The sequence below is a fragment of the Phoenix dactylifera genome, chromosome 1 (assembly GCF_009389715.1).
Source record: "Phoenix dactylifera cultivar Barhee BC4 chromosome 1, palm_55x_up_171113_PBpolish2nd_filt_p, whole genome shotgun sequence".
NCBI classification, from domain to species: Eukaryota; Viridiplantae; Streptophyta; class Magnoliopsida; order Arecales; family Arecaceae; genus Phoenix; species Phoenix dactylifera.
In genome coordinates this window covers 18,489,250-18,497,701 of record NC_052392.1, presented here as the reverse complement: position 1 = coordinate 18,497,701, position 8,452 = coordinate 18,489,250, and the positions used below count along the sequence as shown (strand labels likewise).

At 35.9% G+C, this 8,452-nt stretch overlaps 1 long non-coding RNA gene across 26 annotated transcripts in view; it reads left to right on the top strand.

Moving 5' to 3' along the window:
• Positions 1-1,399: 1,399 nt before the first annotated feature.
• Positions 1,400-8,452, top strand: part of LOC103701499 — a 28,131-nt gene continuing 21,078 nt past the window's right edge. For 10 of the 26 annotated variants that reach the window (XR_005512724.1, XR_005512721.1, XR_005512702.1 and 7 more), the window contains exons 1-8: positions 1,400-1,549; positions 1,772-3,125; positions 4,888-5,479; positions 5,706-5,828; positions 5,994-6,059; positions 6,177-6,250; positions 6,888-6,997; positions 7,932-8,008. This is a non-coding gene — a long non-coding RNA (uncharacterized LOC103701499). Of the gene's footprint in view, positions 1,550-1,771; positions 3,126-4,887; positions 5,480-5,705; positions 5,829-5,993; positions 6,060-6,121; positions 6,251-6,887; positions 6,998-7,931; positions 8,009-8,452 lie in introns of all 26 variants that reach the window. The other 16 variants (XR_005512723.1, XR_005512711.1, XR_005512703.1 and 13 more) reach the window with 13 other exon arrangements.

Here is an 8,452-nt window from a genome sequence, read left to right as displayed (position 1 = left end):
TCAATCTGACCCAACCACACTCTCTCACACACATATGTATCTCAATTTTTACTTTTTATTATACTTTCTATTATATATAAAATATTTTTTTATACTTTGACCTAGCCCAACCTATTTTGCCTAACCAGTTGAATATCAACTTAATAAATCAAACCGAACTAAATTTCTCGATTCATTTTCAAGCAATTGTTGGAAATGATCGGTTTGATTTTCATTTCAATTTTAAGAAGTTAGTTTAAATAGGTTCGATTTTGGGTACGTCTCCAAACTGACCGTATCTGATCTTTGTATACCCTTATTCATATGGTGATCTTTAAACCATTTCACATCCATGGGAATCCTCAAAGTATGAAAGGAGAGAAGGCCTACCTCAATAATCTTAGTAGGTTATTAGTGTTGTATTTCAATTCTCTCAATCAAGAAAAATGCCTAGTGAACAACATATTAATTTTTTTCCTTGCTTGAACATCTCTATGTATTGTTTATTACAGGACATTTATAAAAAAGAGTGATTATCAATTCAAAAGTAAGGCAGCGATAGCATTACTACAAAAGTTGTGAAAATATTTTTCTGCATTGTTCTAGTTTTAAGATTTTATTTGGTTGTAACAATGCAGTGCCAAAATAAAAATAAAAAAACAACATTTCAATTTTTTAATTTGACTGAGTGAAGGTTATTATAATCAGTGAAGGTTATTATGATTATAGGCGACCGTTCCCTGCACGAGTGTACATAGTTGCAAAATCATAGGAGAAACAATGCTGTCCAGTCTCCATTGCTCCCTTGGCCAGGTCTCAATTGCACCAAGCAATGTACTTCACTATACTAATTTTTCACTTTATTGATTTCACTGAATTAGCATCTTATTTGAGGCTGCAGATCAAATTAGAATTTGGATTATCGTAAAAAATTAGTTTTTTTAATAAATATTTTTCTAAATATCAAATTTTGTATGTATATTTTTTTAAAACTGATATTTTGCATGTATAATCTCGTAAAATATGTGTTTTTGCTATTCTACTTTCTTATTCTTATTTTTGTATATATATCTATGCTATCTAACGTGGTTAAAAAATTAATGATTTCAAATTAAAATAACTAAAATATTTTTAATGAATAGATATGTAAAAAAAATATAAAGCAATCACGATGAAAAAAAAATAATTTCAAAATTTTATTTTATTTTTAATCAAAATAAATATGATTTTTTTAATATTATTAGAAGAATAGATATTTGTACTATTTTATGAAGAATAAAAAATAAATATAAATTTAGGAGGTATTCACTCAAATTTAAATTTTTAAAAGGATATCTATGAAAAGAAAACCTTAAAAAATTAGAATACTTGATATCGCCAGGGACGTAAGCTGCGGGGTCTTCATAACGGATATAAAGAGAGTCCGGTGCTGGGAAAGGCGATTCATGGAGGTCTTGGACTCTTGGGATATTCTTCTCGCATCACTCCCTTTCTCTCTTCTCTTCCTCCTTCGCTCTATTTCACATTATCTTATCCTCGATTCAAGAAGTCTCCCAGCTCCGACTCTCCGGTTGGTTTTCCTTATCAAGATCACATGCCCTTCTTCTCTTTCTTCTTCTTGTTGACGTTGCTCTCTTGGTTGCTTCTTTCTCTGTTATTCTTTCCTAGGGTTCTTCTATGTTCAGTATGCTAATTTTTCACTATATTAATTTCACCGAATTAGCGTCTTATTTAACGTTGCATTTCAACTTAGAATTTAGATTTTAATATTAGATAGCGCGTGGGACGTAAGCTGCAGGATCTTCGTCACGGCTACATCGGGGGGAATCGGTCGGTAAAGAAGGGTCTTGGGATAATTCTCTCTTATCCTCCTCCTTCGTTCCTATTCCAGATTATCGTATCCTGGATACAAGAAGTCTCCCAACCCTGCGGTTGGTTTTCTTTATCAAGATCCTTCTCTTTCTTCTTCTTCTTACCGTTGTTCATGTAGACGGATTATGGCCATTATGTTAAGCTTCTTTATCTCTTCCTTTTTCTTTTCTAGGGTTTTTCTTGCTTCTTTTCTTCATTTTTTTTGCTGTTAGTTTTACAAGAAGAGGCTGTGATGATTCCTGAACGAGGGTTTGCTGCATTGGGAAGCGGAAAACGGCTATGTCTAACGGCAAAGCGGAATCTTGGATGCTCTGCTGTTCGGTTTGCTGCCTTCTTGCTTTATCTGGGGGACGTCTTGAGGCTAAGAACGCGAATAAATGGTGAATTCGAGCCAATTTTTCCTCTTCCTTTTCTTCTCTTTTCTAAGTCGGCGTTTTTTTTCAAGATTTTGTTTTTAAGGTTTCGTGAATTTCTTTTGCTGCTGTTTATCTCATCTGATGAGTTGTTCTTGTGGTTCCTCAAGAATTCATAGGATATGGAGGTCAATGGAGGATATAAGGTAGGGTTTTTAGAACCCAATTCCTCAAATTATATTATGTTGGTCACTGAAAATTAGGGATTGTTTGCTTCCAATTAGATTTGTAAAGGTTTTGAAGAATCTATCGCCTTCCAACGACGATTTCTCAAATTTCTTGATTCATCAATTTTTTACTCCTTTTTTACTAATTTTTCTTGGGAAATGAAGGCGCGCTGTCTTGCATGGATTCCCTTTTCCTCCATCTCTTTACTCCTTTCCTTCTTTTCTCTCCAAGCAATAATATGTCAGTCGACAACTTGGAAAAGCTCCCATACCATACTCCAGAGCAAATTCTTTGTTGTACAGACCTGGCACTGCTTTTTTTCTAATGCGGCTTTCATACGGGATGACCGGGGCTCATGATAACTTAAGTTCTATCTTGTTTTCATAAAAAATTTTAGCCTCCTTATTGCAGGAGTTGAAGGAGTCCTTAGAAATTTTTCTGAAGCTGGTATTGAAGAAGCCCATCCGCTTCAACTTCCCCTTGATGATGCAATAGAATCCCTCAAATGATTTATGCTGCTGCTTTATGTGCTTTTATTTTTCTCAATCTTCCTACTCATCTCTGCAAACTTAATGGTAGTTTGCTCTGCTTATGTGCTTTTATGCTTCAGACACCAGGATCACACTCCCTGCTGCTCTCAAGTGGTGTTTCAAGTGCTACTGCATTAATTTCTGTGCTGCCTGTTCAGATTTGGTATGTACTCCACGCATTATGACCATCAATGAAACACTTCTTTCCTTTTAAACGCATAAATATTGCTTGTCTGCAGGAATTGTTCATTTGATTAATTGGTTGCCACATATTCTTCTTGCAATTGCAAGCAAAAATGTGAACTTCTTTTACTCTTTTAAATTTGCAACTTCATACTTATCCTATATTTCATAATATTACTTGCTGATTAGTTGGGGAAAGTGGAAATAGAATGTGAAAAAATTGTATTCTTTGCAATTTGGGGTCTGTTGTTCTGCAGGCTGTTGCTGTGGCCTATTGGTGACTCCCAAGATTTCTGGTAAATGGGACCAAATATGCCTTTCCTCCTACTGAACTCCATATGCCATTTCTCTCCATACCTTTCTGTTGTTTTCTTTGTTTGCCAACTATCTAATTATTCTTTTATCAACAACTTATGAAGTTGTATATGTCACATCCTTTGTATTACTTTTCTTTCTTTTGTATTATTAAAGACCACTAATGATTCACCCAGGAGGGGTGAGGTGTAATTTATGATGTTTAATCAACTTCTGTTATCAATTTCCCCGCAGATTGCTGAGGTGATAATGAGATCTTGTGAAGGTGATTTGCCTGTAGGAGCATAATTTGCATGTGATATTGCCCACCAAAACCAAAGCTCAAGCAATAACTTTCATGATTTGCCTATAAATTTATCCATTAGAACTTATGGCTAGAGGAAGTCATGAAAGATGACTTGTGTCCCTGATCTCACACTAATTCTACCTTGTCATGATAGCCTTACCTAAACTTCTTAAGCTTCCAAAAGATGTCATCTCTCATTTAGCCACTGCAATATCATACATGATAAAATGCTGAAGAGCAACCATGTGCTGAGTTATGATTCTTAAAAATTAAATTGTATTTAGATATGCCACTAGGAAAGTTTTCAGAATCAATTGTCACACCAAAAATCCTGTCTAATATTCTGGTTACTTCACGATGACCAAATGTAATGGCTAATTAGTTACTAAAGGAATTTATAAATTGAAACCTTGGAATGCATTTTCTAAGAAAAAATTGTGTTGCATATTGTAGTAAGAACATCATAATTGTTGGGGCATGGAAGTGACAGAACTGCTAAATTATGTTAATACATGTCAAATATTTTTTTTTTTCAGATTTAGTGGTCCAATGCATGATAAACTTTTTGGCGATGAAAACTTCCAAGCAAGTAGGTAGATGTACATGGTCGAAAAGTTTCACAATTCTCTCAAAGAATGTTTTTGGACCTTTAGGAAATCAAAACACTAAAATTGCTGATAAATAATGTTAATGAAGACTAATTTTATAAAAACACCACTTTGGAGTGGCTTAAATAATTGGACATAGGCTAGAGATTTTCTTGGTGAATGGAGGTGCTCTTAGGTTTAGGTTGAAGGGTAAAAATGACCAGAAAAAGTTTGGAAGAAGGGATTTATGCACAAATTTGTTGTGGACTTGGCTTTGTTTAGGAACCAACAAACTTATCTGTGGCAAAAGCTAATTAGACCACTATATTCTTAGGTCATTGTTAAGGCTAGAAAAATTATTTAGGAAGCTGTTAAGGAGTTTGTTGTGCATTAGGCTGGTAACTGCTACTGGAATCAATATTGAGTGTTTTAGATGATACTGGCGAAAAAACTCCTTTGCTGGTTTATTTCTTGCTTTGATGATATATCCTAAGAATTGTATTGCATTAAGAGAAGTGCTTTACTTGACTTTGTATGGGTACCTTGTTCTGCAGAGGGTAATGTTGGTGCTACTTTAACGGGCATAGCAGGGCTTAGGGTAGTTGCTATGGTTCTTGCTGTCTTTTCAGTCAGGTAAGTAAGAACTTGCTCATGTACATCATTACATCATTCTATATTGTTAGCAACAAAAGATTTTTTATTATTAAAGCTTGCAGATACTTTACTGATATAGCAAGCCCTGATGCTGCAATTTATAAAGGGATAGAGAAGTGTAGAGTGTGCAGTGAATGGAGCCATTAAGATCTTGACAGTTGCAGTATTATTCATACTTCAGATATTGGCATATTTTCTTTTCTTAAATAAAATAAGGTCTTTCAACCCCCCAAAAAAACATAACTTTGTGACTGTTGTGGTTATTGTGGTACCAAAACTGCTTACGTTGGCTGTCACCTTCACCTTGATATAAGTACACATGATTTCTCTGGTACATATCTTTCTTGAACTTAAATACAGATGTTTCCTGGCATATATGCTTGGATGGTGTTCAAATGATTGCATTACAGGTGCTTAGGCTTTCAGCATGTGAAACTATGGGGTCAGCTGCAACTATTTGCAGTTATAAAAGGAGCTTTGACCCTTAATTAGGTATAACCAATGTGTAGTTTCATGGTCTTTACTATTTGCTTTTTAATTATTTCAAAGTTTAATCGCAAGTAGATGTGAAAATGGGAGTGTGATATTTGGCTTTTAATATGCCGGGTCCACTTGAAGAAGTAGAAGTTTCCATTTTCCTTTAAAAAGTATTCAAATTTTATATGTTTTCTAAATCTTCAAATGTTCTACATTCATGTTTTACATGTCCACCATGGAGGCATACATTGGTGGGAGGAAGATAGATCCTCTAGAAGATGTGGAATTGAGATCTTCAACTGCATTCTATTTTTCAGTCGAAGGAATTGCTCAGAATACAACTGTCGGTATATTTGAGCCAGAGGTACGCCTGTCTGTTCTGTTTGAACCGCTCTAACCACAACTTGGTTTGTTATTACTATGACTATGACCAAGATGGACTTGTTTATTTGTTTTGGAACTAGATCGATATAATATTGTGCTGACTGCATTATATCTTCTGTGTTTTTTTGATTTTTATGAACTTTAGAGTGGCTGAACTATTGAGGATACTAGTTCACCTACTGAAAAGGCTATCCTTTATTGGGCAGTTCAGGTATACATTATACAATAATGCTGTTTACCTTCTTTTATAACACCAATGTCTTTTCTCATCAGTTGTTGATCATGTTGATGATCTTGCATATCTGGGGATGAAATTTGATGATGCAAGGTTGATATCTTCAATTCTTCAAGTCTTCCCCCTTTAATTCTGAGAAAAAGCATGGTGGTGCTGCAGTACACGTGGTAATCACATTTCATATTTATTTAAAAAACCATATTGGTTCTATATTTGCTGACAATGAGAACTAATTTAGGGCTATTGATAATTTTTTTCCTCTCTTTGGTGAATTTTATACATCTCAGATGGAACTGTGGGCATATGTGGTTCACTTCTGAAGTATGGTTGGTTCACTGATGATTTGATAATAGTTTTGCTTAATCGGGTGCTACTTGAATTATCGGACCATGCGGCAATTTTGTCACTATTCAGAAAACAATATTTGCAAACTATGTGCCCCGTTCAGGCTCATTTTTTGGTTCTTCTGGTTTGCTGGGCATTTACTTTTTTTGTCCTGTATACTAGCCTCAATAATTACTTATCTCTGTGACCCACTTTCTGTGAAGCTTAATAATGCTGGTTTCAAATGCTAACAGTGTTAAAATAGCTTCCTAACTAGATTTCCTGGAGTTCTTAGATCTATGCTGTGTTAATTATGTTACCTGATGCTTGCATATTTGCTACATGGGGCATCTTGCCAGCGCAGTCATGCACTGATATCTTGTTTTCTCATGCTTATTTATGCAGTATTTTTCTTCACACTGATGCATGGCTGTCATATCTTAATTATTCATTTTGGTTTTTGTCTATTTGTAATTGCAGGGAGATTCTGAAGTTCACTTGCATTGGAGAGGTGCTGCTGAAATTGTTCCTGCTGCATGCAGAGCTGGCCTGAACCAGATGGTTTGGCTCAGCCAATGACTTCAGACAAGGTGAAGCTCTTTAATCCTTACTAGTTAAGCAGTTGCTGAACCATTTTGTCCCTGCAGGTTAATGCATTTAAGAAATTCATTGAAGATATGACAGCAGTTAGCCTTTGTTGTGTCGCTTCTGTACAAATTATATGTATACTTTTCCAAATGAGGAATAGGGAGACAACTGGCAGTTGCCAGAGGATGACCTGATTCTACTTGGTATTATGGGGGATACAGAAGGTGCATGGTGAGAAATGTATCTGGCAGTGATCGAGTTGGTCATTGAAGTTATGTCTAGACAATGTTCATATATATATCTATATATTCTTAAGCAACCCCGGATAAAGACCCTTACCTTCCATTTTTAGTTCTTTACTCATTTATGGGGAGGTTAGATACTCAATATTTCTTCCACTATGGAAAGGAGAAGGAATGAGTCACTTTACTATATGTCAGAAAATGTGAATGATATCAGAGTGTTTGCTGTAGGCCAAGTACAGTATTTCTTAATAAATTTATTATGTACATGACTGCAAATGTCAACTAGCTCAGTGAATCTTAACGTTGTTCCCTAATTTGACATGCAAATAACTCAGTCACTACTTTTTTTTTTTTTTTGAGCCCATTAGTACTATTTTTCCACAATAAACTATCCAATTAATAAGGAGTTAAGGACCCTTCTCACATCATCCTGATCCAAAAATTACCTGGATCGGAAACCAATAGTATTCAGTTAAAGCAATTGTTTCCGTTTTCTTTGGTGATTTAGGGTAAATTAATAGGCAAATCGAGTCCAACTAATATCCATCAAGATAATTTTTCGCGTTATTAACTTTCTGGCTTCATTAATGGATCCTAACAAGTCATCTTCTATGTTCCACCTCATTTGTTTTACTCTGTTTTATTTAATATCGGTGGTGATTTTTTGGGTACTGAATTTGTTGGCTTTCAGGATCCTTGTAGGCCTAGGGTCAGAGATGCTGGAGAGATGCACTCATGCAGGTTTCAAGATGCTTTGCCAATAAGTTGGTATGGCATAACAGACAAGCAAGTTTACAGGCATTATGAGTTGCCCTGGGAATCTTTGACCTCAATTGACTTTGATGTCAAAGTCAAGTATGAAACTGGCTTAGCATAGACAGTTGATTGCTCAACTTATTGGTCAATCAGTCATTGAATGTTTGTTAGCATGTTAATAGTGTAACCAAGATATGCGGTACCGACTGTACCGACGTACCGGTGGGCATCGGTACCGGTACGGTACCGAACCAAACCGAGCCGAACCGGTACTGTACCGATGGGGCTAAAAGCCAAAAAAAATTGGAGCCGGTATGGACTGGTCGGTTCGGGCCGGTACCGGTTCGGTACGGGCCGGTATGTGTCGGCATGGGTCGGTACGCATCGGTACCGATCGGTACGGTTCGGTATCGAAATATGTAGCTGTACCGTACCGGTAGGGTCCGGTACCAGTAT